Consider the following 16,826-nt stretch of genomic DNA (forward strand, 5'->3'; position numbering starts at 1 on the left):
AATTTGAGGCATCATTTTACGATTTCACCCCCCACACTGCCACATCGCTTCACCCACTCGGAGCACATATTGGGGGTTTAGGCATAAAGTCCAAAATCCCAATAAGCATTCCTGACAGGTGAAGCTCCATGTTTGAGTTCCAGGTACAGCTCAGCCATGATCTAATTGAATGGCAGTACAGGCTCGAGAGGCTGAATGGACTATTCCTGCTTCTAATGTCCTATATTCCTATATACTTGCAGTCTGTGGAATGTTCATAATGTCCACTATAAAGGTGGTATTGTGGCGACACGCCACCACTGGACATAATCCGCTCACGGCGGCACAGACAGTCTAAGCAGAAGCCCCCAGCCGGGGGCCCTTTCCTCCAGCAACTTGTTTCCCACAGGGACAGGCTGCCGGGAGCACTTCCTGTCTGGGAAGTATTTGAGTGGATGCGCGGGCTTTTCTAGTTCCTGTTTGTCATGTGGTTGGAATAAAGCAGTTGTGTTTTCAATAGCTCTGGTCTCGACTCCCACGTTTGCCGCGGTATCTCAACACTGGTGACCCCGACGCTCAGGACGAATCCTAAGCTAGCATGGCGGATACAAACGCAGTCACGGTTAAATTACCAGACTTTTGGGAGAACCTCGCCGAAGCCTGGTTCGTTCAAGCTGAGTCCAGATTCTGGCTGAAAGGCATTACAGTCGACGCCACGAAGTACGACTACCTCGTCGCCTCGCTCACCTACGCTACAGTCCCCAAGGTTTGGGCAGTGCTGCAGACTCCACCAACAGAGGGCAAGTACGAACATCTGAAGGCTGCGCTACTTAAAAAATTTCAAACGTCCTCTTACCAGCGCCACTGCCAACTCCTGGACCTCCCCGGCCTTGGTGATGCTTCACCATCAGACCTGCTTTCCCACATGCTGTCCCTCTCAGATGACAAAAATCCCGGCGCCCTTTTTCGCACGCTTTTCATTCGGCAGCTTCCCGCCAGCATTCGCCCGCTCATTGTGGAGTCTGACTCCACGGACCTGAATGATATAGCCGAAAAGGCCGACCGGCTGCTCTCTGCACAGGCCGCTCGCGACGTCGCGCCCGACCTCACGGCAACGACCACGCGGTCTTCCCGGGCCGCTAGGCCCGACCGCCCTACCACTCCGGGTCACTGCTACTACCACACCCGTTTTGGCGCTAGGGCTCAACGCTGCACGCCACCGTGTTCCTTCAAACCCCCCCCCCGCACCGGCCCCCGCGATGGCCGCGGGGCAGAAGGAGCCCCTACTGTACGTCACTGACGACAGAACCAACCGCCGATTTCTGTGCGACACAGGGGCCCAGCACAGCATCACCCCCGCCTCCGTCCTCGAGATCCAACGCGGCACACGGGGTATCACACTGGCTGCAGCCAACGGCTCTGAAATCTGCACATATGGCACCCGCATGATCACGCTCGACCTCGCGGGCCGCCGCTACCGCTGGGAGTTCCTCACAGCCAAGGTCCTCTGCCCACTCATCGGCGCTGACTTCCTACGCGCCCACGGCCTCCTTGTCGACATTCCGAGGCACCGCCTCGTCGACATCAACACTATGGCCCCCATCCCCGGCGCCTTTACCCCGGCCCGTTCGGCCGGCCTGACGACCTACTGCCTTGCCAGAGCCACGGACGACTACTCGGCACTTCTAGCTGAGTTTCCCGCCCTCACTAACCCGACCTTTTCGGCCAAAGCCGCCAAACACGGTGTGGAACACTATATCCCCACCACCGGCCCCCCAGTTTCTGCCCACGCCCGCAGACTCAACCCGGCCAAGCTGGAAATCGCGCGGGCCGAGTTCACCAACATGGAACAACTCGGCATCATCCGCCGCTCCAGCAGCCCTTGGGCCTCACCCCTCCACATCGCCCCCAAGCCCGGCGGAGGCTGGCGCCCTTGCGGGGACTACCGCCGCCTCAACGACGCCACCACCCCCGATCGATACCCGGTGCCACACATCCAGGACATCTCGGCCCGACTGGCCGGACGAACCGTCTTTTCCAAAGTCGACCTGGTGCGCGGTTACCACCAAATCCCCGTACACCCCGCGGACATCCCCAAAACGGCCGTCATCACCCCATTCGGCCTGTTCGAGTTCCTGAGGATGCCCTTCGGCCTCAAGAATGCAGCACAGGCTTTCCAGCGCCTTATGGACTCAATCCTCCGGGACCTGAACTTCCTATTCGTCTATCTAGACGACATTCTCGTGGCCAGCTCCTCCAAACAGGAACACCTCGAACACCTTTGCATCCTGTTCGGGCGCCTAGCCCAACACGGGCTCATCCTCAGCCCGGCGAAGTGGCAATTCGGCCTAACCGAGATCGATTTTCTCGGTCACCACATCACCCCTGCTGGGGCCGTCCCCCTGCCCAACAAGGTGCAGGCCGTCCAGCAATTCCCCCGCCCCACAACCATCAAGGGCCTCCAGGAGTTCCTCGGGATGGTGAACTTCTACAACAGGTTCATCCCCAGAGCCGCAGCCCTCATGAAGCCCCTATACGACTCCCTCCGAGGAAAATCCAGCAAGATGGACGTAGCCTGGACCACTGACACGGCAGTCGCCTTCGACGCCACCAAAAACGCGCTCGCCGACGCCACTCTGCTCGCGCACCCGAGGGCCGATGCCCGGGTCGCGCTCACCACCGACGCCTCCGACCACGCGGTCGGGGCCGTGTTCGAGCAGTGGGTCAATGGCGCGTGGCAGCCACTTGCCTTCTACAGCCGCCAACTGCGCCCCCCGGAGGCCAAATACTCCACTTTTGACCGCGAGCTTCTCGCACTCCACCTGTCGGTCCGCCATTTCAGGTTCCTCCTGGAAGGCCACCCCTTCACCGCATATGTGGACCACAAGCCACTCACATACGCGATGGCCAAGCACACCGAACCCTGGTCCGCTAGGCAGCAACGCCAGCTCGCGGCCGTCTCCGAGTTTACTACGGACATTCAGCACGTCTCCGGTAGAGACAACGTGGTCGCCGACTGCCTTTCCCGTCCCGCCGTCTGTGCGAATCACCTCGCGGTCGACTACGCACAACTAGCAGCGGCCCAGCTCACGGACCCAGACCTCCTCTCGGCGGCTACCAGCCTGCCAGGGCTACGCCTAGCCAAGGTCGCGCATGGGCCCGAAGCCACGGCAGTCACGTGCGACGTCTCACTCGGCCAACCCAGGCCGGTCGTCCCTGAGACCTGGCGCCGCCGCATCTTCGACGCGCTCCACGGGCTCTCTCACCCGGGTTCCCGCGCATCCGTCAAACTCCTCTCAAGCGCTTCGTTTGGCGCGGCCTCAGCAGAGATGTTCGGACTTGGGCCACCTCCTGCCTCGCCTGCCAACGGGCTAAGGTACAGCTGCACACCAAAGCACCCCTGGGAGACTTCGAGGTACCCAGCCGCCGCTTCGACCACGTACACGTCGACATCGTCGGTCCCCTGCCGCCATCGCAAGGCCAAACTTATCTCCTCACGATGGTCGACCGCTACACACGCTGGCCTGAGGCAGTGCCGCTGACCTCCACCACCACAGCCAACATCGCCAGGGCGTTCGTTAACACCTGGGTTGCGAGGTTCGGCGTACCGGCCGACATAACCTCCGACAGAGGCGCCCAGTTCACCTCCGAACTCTGGACGGCCACAGCACGCAACCTCGGGGTGACGCTCCACCGCACCACGGCGTACCACCCGCAGGCCAACGGACTTTGTGAACGCTTCCACAGGTCACTCAAGGCCTCACTCCGCGCCGGCCTGCAGGACAGTACCTGGACTGACCGCCTACCGTGGGTGCTACTCGGCCTACGCACCGCGGTCAAGGAAGACCTCCAGTCCTTGGCAGCGGAGTTAGTCTACGGACAACCGCTGCGCGTCCCAGGCGAATTCCTTCCGGAGCCTACCAAGCCTTGGTCGGCCGAACAGCAGCGGCTCGACTCTTTCTCTTCCGCTCAGCAGTTCGCCCCACTTCCGGTCAACCGACACGGCGAACTCACACCTCACGTCCCGCCAAATTTACAGCAGGCGCGTTTCGTCTTCGTGCGACACGACGCGCACCGCGGGCCCCTGCGACCCCCGTACGACGGTCCGTACGAGGTACTACAAACCGGGGACAAGGTCTTCAAGCTGCGACTCGGCGACAGGGTCGAGACAGTCTCCATCGACCGGCTCAAACCAGCACACACAGAACCAGGGGAACAGGTCCCCGTGGCCCAGCCTCCAACTAGAGGCCGTCCCCCCGGCAAGCCAGCACAGCCGGCGGCGAACCGCCCGACCCAACCAACCAGACCGGCGACCACTCAGAGCCACTGCGGCAGAACCATTAGACCACCGTCACGACTTGTCCACTCCTCCTAAGCGGACTCTGGGGGGAGCTCTGTGGCGACACGCCACCACTGGACATAATCCGCTCACGGCGGCACAGACAGTCTAAGCAGAAGCCCCCAGCCGGGGGCCCTTTCCTCCAGCAACTTGTTTCCCGCAGGGACAGGCTGCCGGGAGCACTTCCTGTCTGGGAAGTTTTTAAGTGGATGCGCGGGCTTTTCTAGTTCCTGTTTGTCATGTGGTTGGACTAAAGCAGTTGTGTTTTCAATAGCTCTGGTCTCGACTCCCACGTTTGCCGCGGTATCTCAACAGTATTAAGTTAATGGATAGATCTGCAGATGTCCAGGATGGAGTCTGGGGGCACTTGTGGGGCTAAGGATCTTGACAGTTGAGTACTCACATGGGGCTGGAATATGATTTTGCTTCACTCTCACAATCAATTCTTTATGCATTGCCATATCCAAGAGTATAAGACAGGCTTGGGCTGGGAAGATTAAAACAGGCTGAGGCTGGCAACTGCCAAGTGTTGAATAGGAGTCTGCAGGAGATGGGGTGGAGGGCCAGTGGAACAATGGGGTAGATTGGAGCGAGGACAGAAGGGTCAAGGGTGTGTATGCTGTGGAGAGGGGTGCTGATGGCAGATTTGAAGGAGAGGGGGACAGTACCTGAGGAGAGAGAACTGTTATTAATATCAGCTAATATGAGGCCCAGGAAGAGAATTTGGATGGTCAACAGTTTGGTCCGATTAGGATTGAGGGAGCAGGAGGTGGGTCTCATAGACAAGATGAGCTCAGAGAGAGCAAGGCAGGAGATGGTATAGAAACTAAAGAAAGACATGAGTTCAGGGCTAGGGCAGCAGGGAACATTAGGGGAATTTTAACCCAGTGGGCTAGGGGAAGGGAGGGAAGCGGCAGAGGCAGCTGAAATGATGGTCTTGATCTTCGTGACAATAAAGTCCATGAACTCCTCCCACTTGTTGTTGGAGGTTAGGGTGGAAGAGGCAGAGGAGAGGCGCTTAAACAGATGGTTTGCAGTGGAGAAAAAGAAGCCGGGGGTTATCTTTGCATGCCAGGCTGATCCTGGAATAGTGAGCAGTTTTGGCAGAGGAGAGCAGGACCCGATAATGCTTTATTTGGTCCAGCCAGATCTGGCAATGAATGGCTAAACCAGTTGTCCGCCATAGCGGAAATGAGGGCCGTACCAGGGGGAACGATGAGGGTGAGAGAGAGTAATGACTTTAATGGGGATTAGGGCATCAAAGGTGGACGTGAGGGATCATAAACCATAAGGGATCATGAACTCCCTACTTGTTCCAGTGTGATAGCTGATTGAACATAGATATATAGTTACCCACTCTAAACATGGCTCATCACATTACTATGCCACCTTCATTGCCCCTCTAAAGAGCAATGAAGCATATGTGAGAGGCAGGACCTCACTGAGCTGACATTTTGTATCCAAAATGAAAGGTTGCAGCGTCTTATCTGCAATAGAAGTGCTTTATAATACGGTCTGGAGAGAGGGAAAAATGGTAATGGTGTACTTCATGCTGCAGAAACTAGCTATGGAAAGCGGCACACCTGTCTGTAGGTGAGGATCAGCAACAACAGGGCATAGTCGGAGGCAGAGGATGATGAGGATCTAGCAAAAGCGGAGCAGCCACTACAAGAAACATTGGCTCAGTACATTATTAATGAGCAGTTTTTCTATATTTTATTGATTTTTGTTTTCATTATTTAGCTGTTTATCCTAGAAAATACAGATTTGTAAAGAAAACAATGACTGCGAGGTTAAAGACAATGGCCTAGAAATTGGGTATAGCCTCGCTTGAGGCATTAGAACTGGCGGAGCGCTAAGTTTATAGCCAGACGAAAGTTATCGCTGCCTGGCGAGATATTGGGTTGCATCGCCCCCAAAGGGGATTGAGGCGCTAATTCAGCCGTTGCACGGTGCTCTTAAGGCGCAAAAGTTCAGGCGCTACTCAATATCGACGCGGACGGGCGCAGCGCAGGTGATCTCAATTACGGGAAACCACGAGACCTCCAGGCGCCGGCCAGCTCTTAAAGGGGTGGGTCAGTCAGCCTGAGCTTCAACACCCAACGCCCTGTAGGCCTCAGATTCGGCGCTCGCCCTTGTCTGGCGGTACAAACTTGTTCAACATGGAGAAGGTTAGACAGAGAGCAGAGCGCTTCAGCACTGAGGCTCTGGACCAGTTGGTGGCTGCAGTTGAACGCCGTCGAGAGGTCCTGTATCCGGATAATGGCAAGAGGCCGAATCAGAAGGCTTACCGACGATCTTGGAGGGAGGTTGCTGTGAGGGTCAACTCCAGCAGCATGGCGACCAGGACCCCTGTTCAGTGCAGGAAGAAATTCAACGACCTCACACGGATCGTTAGGGTGAGTGATGGTTTAGCAATCTTCTGATTCCCTCCATCTGCAGCTGACTTCGGGCACCCTGCTGCAATGATGCCCCAATGGCCATCTGTCAGCATGCACCCATGGCCCTTTCTGGGCACACACATGGACAGATGTCTCAAGGCCTCATGTAAGGGCTCTTGCACCATGGGGGGCATGCGATGATCTCTCAAGGCCTCATGTAAGGGCTCTTGCACCATGGGGGGCATGCGATGATCTCTCAAGGCCTCATGTAAGGGCTCTTGCACCATGGGGGGCATGCGATGATCTCTCAAGGCCTCATGTAAGGGCTCTTGCGCCATGGGGGGCATGCGATGATCTCTCAAGGCCTCATGTAAGGGCTCTTGCACCATGGGGGGCATGCGATGATCTCTCAAGGCATCATGTAAGGGCTCTTGCACCATGGGGGGCATGCGATGATCTCTCAAGGCATCATGTTACAGAACTTCCCCTTCTTTCCCCTGCAGTCCAAGCTGGCGATGATCCGAAAGGAGCAGCGTCGAACCGGTGGCGGACCTCCACAAGTGGTCACTCTAACGGATCTGGAGGAGAGAGTGCACCAGATACTTGGAGGACGTCTGTCTGGTCCTGTGACCACTGCATCTGCCGACCCCATTACCGACAGCGAGGGTAAGACTCTCACCTTTTCCACCTGTTGCCTTCCACTTGGTCCCCCCGCCAGCATGCATCCTCAGTGTGCAGCCATGTCAGAGCCTTGCCGCAATCTGGCATGCCTTTCAGCAAACCTGTCCTTTTGCTAAAGCCACTCTTCCACCTCCCACTTTCAGATGAAGCAGCACCAACTCGGGCTCAACGCGCTGAAGCTGCCAGTGCCAGTGCCACCGGAGGCGAGGACCAGGAGGAATCCGGACCAGCCGTTGCAGAATCCGGGGAGCTGACACATCTACAGACTGGGGATAGTAGTCCCCTGGAGGGGAGGAGGGGGGGCTCTGAGGATGAACCAGTTGCCGGACCAAGCAGCATGCAGCAACGCACGGGGGATAGGCAAGTTCGGCCACCGTCTCCCCGGAGGGCAAGGCAGGTCGTGATGACTGCTGCACAGAGTGCAGATGAGGTGCGTCGCCTGGCTGAGATGAGCAAACAGGCCCGGGTCAGACACACGGAGCTGATGGCTGCAGTGGAGAAGATGCCTGAGTCAATAGATTCATTGGCTAAGAGTATGTTGGACTTTGGGGCAACAATGGAGAGGACTCTCCAGGGCTCTGGGGCAACAATGGACAGGACTCTGCAGGTGTTCGGGGCAACAATGGACAGGTCTATCCAGGGCTTCGGGGCAACAATGGACAGGACTATCCAGGGCTTCGGCCCAACAATGGAGAGGACTGTCCATGGCTTTGAGTCGGCTATAGAAAGGACTGTTCAGGGCTTCGGACAATCCCTGGAAAGGTCTGTGCAGGGCTTGTCCGAGGCAGTGGAGCGGTCGGCACCTGGCTTGTCCGAAGCAATGGGAAGAACTGTCCAGGCCTTCTCCGAAGCACTGGCACCTGGCACACAGGTCCTCACTGTTGCCACGCAGTCACTTGCTGGGCTCCTCCACAGCCAGATTGACGCAACGCGATCTCTCACTGTAGCCACCCTCTCTGCATCAGTTAGGATCACCCCGGGCCCTTCCAGTCCCATACAAGGCCAGCAATCAGTGGAGCATGCGATTGTGGTGGATGAGCCGAGCCGCTCCCCTAAGATAGCCAGTGTGTCGTCCGACCATGGTGCAGGTGTCCTCTCTCGGCAGGAGACCACTGCACATGCCAGCGCTGGGACGCCTGCATTGCAGCTGCCACCACCTGCAGGCCACACTGCTTCCAGCCATGGTCACATCAAGCATCCTGCGTCCGCACCCTCCAAGCCCAGAGGTCGGCCAGGCCATCCCTCAGGGGCTTCTGCGCTTCCAGACAGTCAGCAGGCGTCCCCCAGCCTTGAGGCCGCCACTGGGGTCCAATTACGTAGGAGCAGCAGGGAGGGAAGGGGCTGGGCACGAAAGAGAAGTCGTTCTCCCTCAAGGGGCCAGTTGTAGAGGGAGGTGCTGAGACATTTGTTTGTCCAAATTCAAGGACACCCTCACCTGTTGTTATATTTGCAGAAGGTTTGTTGAGTTTTGCGGCTTTGCCGAACAGTTCACAGTTATTTTGAAAGTTATGGTTTCTGTTGACATTACGTTGTTTAGCTGTAATGAAAGACTTTTGTGCCAATAAACAGAAGTTTCAATGTGGCATGGTGCATGTGACTAGTTTCAGTGATGTTGGCATTCAGAGGCCCTCAAACATCCAAAGTGCGCATGAGTTAAGACTCTCATCATTCCGCCACAGGGGTCTCGACACGAGTCCAGATGAGCCTCTGACGTTTGGCCCTTCCACTTTCAGCAGCCCTTCCATCTTCCTCCTCCTCCTCCTCCTCCTCCGCCTGCTCTTCCTCCTCCTCCTCCTCCTCCTCCTCCTCCTCCGCCTGCTCTTCCTCCTCCTCCTCCTCATACTCCTCCTCCTCCGCCTGCTCTGCTGGTTGTTGAGGGACAGCTGGAATTGGCTGGGTGCGTCGATTTGCCAAGTTGGGGAGCATGCAGCAGACGACGACGATGCGTCCCACTTGCTGCGGCGAATACTGCAGGGATCCCCCCGAATCTTCCAGACATTGGAAACGTTTTTTGACAACACCAATAGTGTGCTGTTTACTGTGCCTGGTCGCCTGATGGCTGCTGCTGATCAGCTCTTCTGCTGGGGTGTCGGCCACACGGAGTGTTGTCATCAGCCATGGCCAGAGAGGATAGCCCTTGTCCCCAGTAAGCCAGCCTCGTCTTCGAGGCAGCCCCTCAAAAAGGTTACAAACTGAGGTCAACCGCAGGATAAAGGCATCGTGGCTGCACCCTGGGAAATGCGCGATGACTGCCATGGTGATTTGGCGGTGGTCACAGACCAGCTGCATGTTGAGGGAGTGCAACCCCTTGCGGTTGCGGAAGTCATAAGGATGATGGCATGGCGCCCTCAAAGCCACGTGTGTGCTGTCACTCGCCCCCTGCACCATGGGGAAGTCCGCAATAGAAGCGACACCCTGCGCGCCCTCCGCCTGCTTGTGCAGGGTCCGAGGGAAGGTAATGATTTGACGCCTTCACCTATAAAGGGCTTCTGTAACTTGCCGGATGCAACAGTGGACTGCAACCTGAGCGACAGTCGCAATGTCCCCAATGGCTGACTGAAAGGATCCGTTGGCATAAAAATGGAGGCCATCAGTCAGTTTAGCCATCACGGACAGAGAGGTTCTGCAGCGTTCACGCGGCTGCAGATCCTGACCAAACAGGTGGCACAGATCAGTAACAATGTCCCTCCAGAATCGGAGCCTTCCCAAACACTGCTCCTCCGACATGTCAAGGATTGTCACCTGCTGCCTAAAGACCCTCGCAGCTTCCCGTCGGATTGGCCGACCTCCATTGCCCCTCCTCCTTCTGGTCAATCCCGGCCCTCTCTCCCGCCATCTCTCAGCCCCTTCACAGTGTTGGGCGATGAGGCCGTTGCCCTCCAAACAAGCTCTCATTCCGATGCCAGTTGGTCAAAAGGCTTTTAGGTGTAGTGCTGCAAGTGCTTCGGACAGGTTTGAAGGACCCAAGTACTGTAAAGCTAAATTCCCAGAACTCCGCTCCACATTAGCTCGCCAACTCTCTCTAGCAACGATCGCAATGAGCAGGCCAAGTGGCAGAAGATTCTGCACTAAAGCTGTCCCCTTTAAATAGCGCCCCCCTACTCCGAGAAGGGCCTGCTAGCCCTCCTTTGAACTGTCACTAATAGCGCTGGGCGCTAAGGCTCCGGGTGCCACCCAATATGCACTCAGGCGCTCCTAGAAGGCGTTGCACACTGAAATGACATCATGAACTGCTTGCGCTCGCGGGCACGCGCAAACACTTAGCGCAGGCGCTAAATGTATAGTCAATATCTGAGTTGTCGCTATCTTCATAGCGTCCGCCCCAACATAGGGCATCGCCCCAATTCTAGGTCTCTTTAGGCGCTCAGCACCGGCGCTACCAACCTAATTTCTAGGCCAATGTTTCATGTGCTTCATAGAAAATATTGGCCCAGAAATACGGGTCGGGGGCTTCCCGTGGGTGCAAGCCCCTGACCTGCACTTACCTACCGCGCCGGCCATTGAGCTGTGGGCCCGCGTGGGATTCCGATCCTGGGCCTCCTCCAACTGCCGGCGTGCAGTGCTTGCGTATCCCACGGGCGCAGTTAGTTCAACGCGTCCCCTGGGATCACGTGGGCCATGGAGAGCCAATGGTAGCAGGGAATGCTTCATTCATAAGTTTGACAGGCCTGTCAAACCTATAAATACTACAAGCCCCAAAACATCACTAAATCTTCAAATAAATTTTAAAAAACATCACATTTTTAAAATAAACTATAAATTACATGAAATAACTATTTTAAACAAAAATTTAAATTTTTGAAATAAATAATTACATTTTCTAACGGGGCTAAAAATAAACTTACCTTTCTTTAAAGTATTTAAAAATAATAAACCTGTGGAAAAAATGTTTTAATTTTAATTAATTCACCAGTTACCTTGTAAAAAGCAGGCCTTGCGCCTGCTTTTTAAAAGTGTAACTCCTGGAGACTTACTCTCCTGGGAAAATCTGCAAAAAAAACGTAAGTTCAATGCGCACGCGCTGCCTCTCCTGCACACGCGTTCCACCTCTGAACCCCTTCTTTCAGGGGAACGGAAGTGCCGGTTTCCCGTGCATGCGCAGTACATGCACGAAACTGGCTCTTCCATTGGGCTTACGGGTGAGTACCCCATGCGTACTCACCCGTGGAGACCCAAATTTCTGGGCCATTAATATTGAAGGTTGCTTGTGTGTTTAATGTGATGTGCCACTGCATATGGCAGGCTGTGCATATTCATAGGCATTCACTGTTCTCATCTCGGCACTTTTCCTTGTCAGAAACCTTCTACCTCTAGATTCTGTGGGTACATGAAAACATGTCCACAGACCGGGAAATGGTCTCCCATGCCTGAGTGATACTCACTATAAGTGGCTTGACCCTCTGCACATCACAGAGCAGTTCTCCTTGCCCTCTTGCTGTGGACAATGGCTCATAGATGCATAAATTGCACAGCTGTATGGCATGTGTTACATGTACTTGTTAAGTGGCTGCTCAGTTCACTTAAGCCGCACACAATCGGGAGCTTTTGGATTGTGTGCTCTTTAGCACATCTGAGCTTCCAGCACGTCCACCAGCTTGCGCAATTCTATCACTGTGCTTAAAAAAAAGGACAGAACATTAATTCCCGTTTAATGCACTGTCTGTGCACTGAGAAGAATTTCACCTCCAAAGACATTGGGAACTTTTTTTTTAAATTTGTTCCTGGGATCTGGGCATCACTGGCAAGGCCAGCATTTATTGCCCATCCCTAATTGCCCCTGAGAAGGTGGTGGGCTGCCTTCTTGCACCGCTGCAGCCCGTGTGGTAAAGGTACTCCCACAGTGCTGGGAGGGAGGGAGTTCCAGGATTTTGACCCAGCGATGATGAAGGAACGGCGATATACATCCAAGTCAGGATGGTATGTGACTTGGAGGGTGTACGGATAACCGTAGCTGTCATAAAGACAGCGGGGTTTGATTGACAGCTGGTTGACGGCTGACGTCATATCCGGGGGCGGAATCCGACGCCATCTTGGCCATGCTTGAAGTACTGTACTACGAGACACAGAGTCAGGACTGAATAAATGGCACTCCACTACAACTGCTTGGGAGACTCGTAATTACGTTATTAAGATAACATTACATGGTACCAGGATTTATAGAACTCATGATAAGGACATACTACAACAATGGAAGGAATAAAACCTCTGGCTAGCCTGCAACTAAAAGGAAATGTGGATGAAAATTGGCGTGTCTTCAAGCAACGCTTTCTTCTCTACCTCACAGCGATTGACGCTTCGACTAGCTCTGGAACATGTAAAGTAGCTTTGTTGCTAACAGTGGCTGGCTCGCAGGCAATCGAGCTGTTTAATACATTTACGTTTGCAGCCAAAGATGATAAAAATGATCTGGACAAGGTGATAGAACGGTTCGACGAATACTGCACTCCAAAAAAGAATGAAACGTATGAGAGATTCGTGTTTCGCTCCCGCGTGCAAAAGCAAGGAGAATCCTTTGATTTTTTTTGACGGACTTGAAAATAAAAGCACAAACATGCAACTTTAGGGACCTGACGGAATCGATGATATGCGATCAAGTCGTTGTTGGAATATTCGACAAGAAGGTGAGGGAGAGAATGCTTAGAGACAATGACCTAAATTTGGATGCAGCAGTGAAAATATGTCATGCTAGTGAACTCTCAGCCATGCACACAAAAACTTTCGAAGGGAGCAGCACAGCAGCGGGCAGGAGCATCCTGGGGCTGAAAAACCTGCCGGTGGATGTGGTACACAAAAGGGACACAAGAGGCCCCACAGAGTTCAAGATGATGATGCCTTACGAATGCAGACGGTGCGGTAATAAACACGTAGCCAGACAATGTCCTGCTTATGGGAAGAACTGTGCAAAATATAAAGGCAGGAATCACTTTGCCAAGATGTGTTTTTGGGAAGAGAAAACTGAAGGTAAAAAGAGAGTGCTGCTATTGAGACTGAAGAGACAGGAGCAGAGACTTTGTTTGTTGGAATGGTGCAAAATGAGTCAAAACAGGGCAAAAATGCTAATGAAGTGCACTCTGTAGGACCAAAGACTGAAGTTTGGATAGCTCCCTTGCTGGTAAATGGCACCATTGTTCCCTTTAAGCTAAATACAGGTGCTAAGGCAAACCTCATAAGTTGGAGTGATGCACGGAATCTCAAAGTGCGACCTAAAATACTGAACAAGACAGTGTCTTTGAAGGCATTCAATGGACAAAGCATTGAAACTAAAGGAACGTTTAGGCTGAATGCTAAGGTAAAAAATCACATTCACCCTTTGACCTTTGTTATAGTGCCTGAAGGACATGAGTCACTGTTGGGGGATAAGGCCTGTGTGGATTTGGGCTTGGTAAAACAAGTCTATACTATCAATGAACTGAACTGTGTGCAGAGTGCCCCCCAAGATATACAAATCTGACTCATGAGACTATAGCACACAAATATGCAGATGTATTTCAAGGTTTCGGAGCACTGCCCTTTACATACTCCATCAAACTGAGAGAGGATGCACAACCTGTGATTCACACACCCAGGAGAGTTCCAATGGCTCTCCGGGAAAAACTGAGGAAAGAGCTAGACCGCATGGAGGGACTAGCTGTCATAAAGAAGATTGAGGAACCGACTGACTGGGTAAATTCCATGGTCTGCGTCAATTCAAAGAAAACTGATAAATTGCGTGTCTGCATGGATCCCAAGGACCTTAATGCCAATATCAAAAGAGAGCACTACCAAATTCCAAACAGAGAGGAAATAGTCAGCGAAATGACAGAAGCGAAAGTCTTCTCCAAGATGGACGCCTCGCATGGTTTCTGGCAGTTGAAATTTGATGAAGAAAGTGCTAAGCTGCGCACTTTTAACATCCCGTTTGGTCGATACTCCTTTGGTATTAGCTCCGCCCCAGAAATCTTTCACAGAGCAATGGAGCAAATCATCAAGGGCCTGGAGGGAGTGCGGGTGTACGTGCATGATCTAGTAGTATGGGGCTCCACTCAGGGGGAGCATGACACCAGACTGGAGAAAACACTTCAGAAAATACAGCAGTATGGACTCAAACTAAATAAAGACAAATGTCAGTTCAGTGTCAATGAAATCACATTCCTCGGAGACAAGATCTCTACAGAGGGGATTCAGCCAGACAAGTCAAAGGTAAAGGCTATACATGACATGGAGAAACCAAAGGACAAGAAAGGGGTTCAGCGGGCCCTTGGCATGGTTAACTACCTAGGAAAATTCATTCCAAAGCTAGCAGTGAAAACTGTTCATCTGAGAAAACTGCTGCACCAAGAGACAGAGTTCCAATGGGGACATGAACATGAGAGAGAATGGAAGGGGCTGCTACACATTCTAGCAAGTGAACCCCTACTGAAGTTCTTCTGCCCTAAAAAGAGGACAAAAGCATCCACAGATGCCTCTAAGAATGGATTAGTGGCTGTCCTTCTACAGGAAGATGAAGGAGAATGGCGACCAGTGGCGTATGCATCACGCTCTATGATGGCTACAGAGTGCCAGTACGCGCAAATCGAGAAGGAGTGCCTTGGCTTGGCATTTGGGTGTGAAAAATTTCATACCTACATCTATGGTCTTCCCAAGGTTATCCTAGAAATGGACCATAAGCCACTGCTAGGGATCGCAAAGAAGAATCTGTGTGACATGTCACCACGGATACAACGCCTAATGATGAGACTTCAACGTTACGATTTTGAGCTAACATATGTGCCAGGGACACAAATGTTCATTGCAGACACACTATCCAGGGCTGTGCCTTACGCCACACAAAACAGTGAATCAGAAGAGGATGTGGCTCTTCATGTGGATATGGTCTACGCAGCATTGCCCGCCACACAGGAACAACTATCAGTGATAGTCACAGAGACATCAATGGACCCAGTCCTGAGTAAAGTAATGAGAAATCTTCAAGAGGGCTGGAAGAAAGGGTCATGAAAACAATATTATCACATTCAGTCTGAGCTCTCTGTGGTCAATGGACTACTGCTTAAGTGTGACAGGATAGTAGTGCCCACCTCTATGCAATGAGAAATGCTCAACAGAATACATGAAGGGCACCTGGGTGCAGAAAAGTCAAAAAGGAGAGCACGTGAGGCACTCTACTGGCCAAATATGAATTCTGATATTGACCAGTTGATCAGCGAGTGTGCTACATGTCAGGAGTATCAAAAGAAGCAAACAAAAGAGCCCCTCATAACCACAGAGCTCCCATCACAACCTTGGGAAAAGGTCGGAACTGATATATTTCACTATGAAGGAAAAGACTATTTGTTAGTTATTGATTATTATTTCAATTATCCGGAGATGGCTCTCTTGTCCAGTACCACATCAAGAGCTGTGATAACTCACCTGAAGTCAATCTTTGCCAAGCAGGGAATCCCTCTAACCCTGGTCTCTGATAATAGCCCTCCCTATGCCAGTCATGAGTTTCAGTCATTTGCTTCAGAGTATGAGTTTAATCATGTAACCTCCAGTCCGCTCTATGCTCAGGCTAATGGAAAAGCGGAGAAGGGGGTACAGATTGTGAAAAGACTATTAAAGAAAGCAGCACACAGCAACACTGACCCATATCTGGCCCTGATGTCGTACAGGGCGGGCCCGCTAGCAAGTGGCAAGTCTCCAGCTGAGCTCTTACTGGGTCGGAAAATCCGTACACAACTTCCCAGTTATGTCACACCTGACCACAGAGATGAGGTGTGGGCAGACAAGGCTCGGAAACTACAACAGAAACAAAAAACACTTCATGACCACACAGCCACTACACTAGTGCCTCTACAGGAGAAAGATATAGTTTGCATTGAAGGGCCTGAGTCATGGCCTAAAAGAGCCACCGCTCTACAACAGGTTGCCCCCAGGTCATACAGTGTCATGACAGAGAACGGCAATGTGATTCGCAGAAACAGGAGGCACCTACTGAAAACCACGGAGACCTTTCAGCCTCAGGAGGATGGAGAGGATGACAAGATGAGGGAAATGCCACAAAGAGATGAGGTGAGGGAAATGCCACAAAGTGACGAAGGACACAGTAGTGATAATGTGACAAGGGACCTGTGTGGTACAGAAATGAACTGAAGAGATACAACTGGGGTGGTTCAGCAAACACCCGTTCAACCACACAGGTCACAGCGCACCAGAAAGCCTGTAGTTAAACTTGACCTGTAGACAGGGATTGATAAGGCTGTAAACAGTTAATGGACTCCTAGGTGTGGGTAAGGTTTACACCTACCTGCAATTAGTTCAACGGTGTAGTTACACTGACTGCTTCTATATGATGTTAATATGTGTTCTATGTGTTATGTTATGTTGTTACTGTGTTATGTCTTCATTGAAGGAGGAAGATGTACGGATAACCGTAGCTGTCATAAAGACAGCGGGGTTTGATTGAGAGCTGGTTGATGGCTGACGTC

Source organism: Somniosus microcephalus, chromosome 7 (genome assembly GCF_052327205.1).
Source record: "Somniosus microcephalus isolate GS21.2 chromosome 7, FLI_Smic_1.0, whole genome shotgun sequence".
NCBI classification, from domain to species: domain Eukaryota; kingdom Metazoa; phylum Chordata; class Chondrichthyes; order Squaliformes; family Somniosidae; genus Somniosus; species Somniosus microcephalus.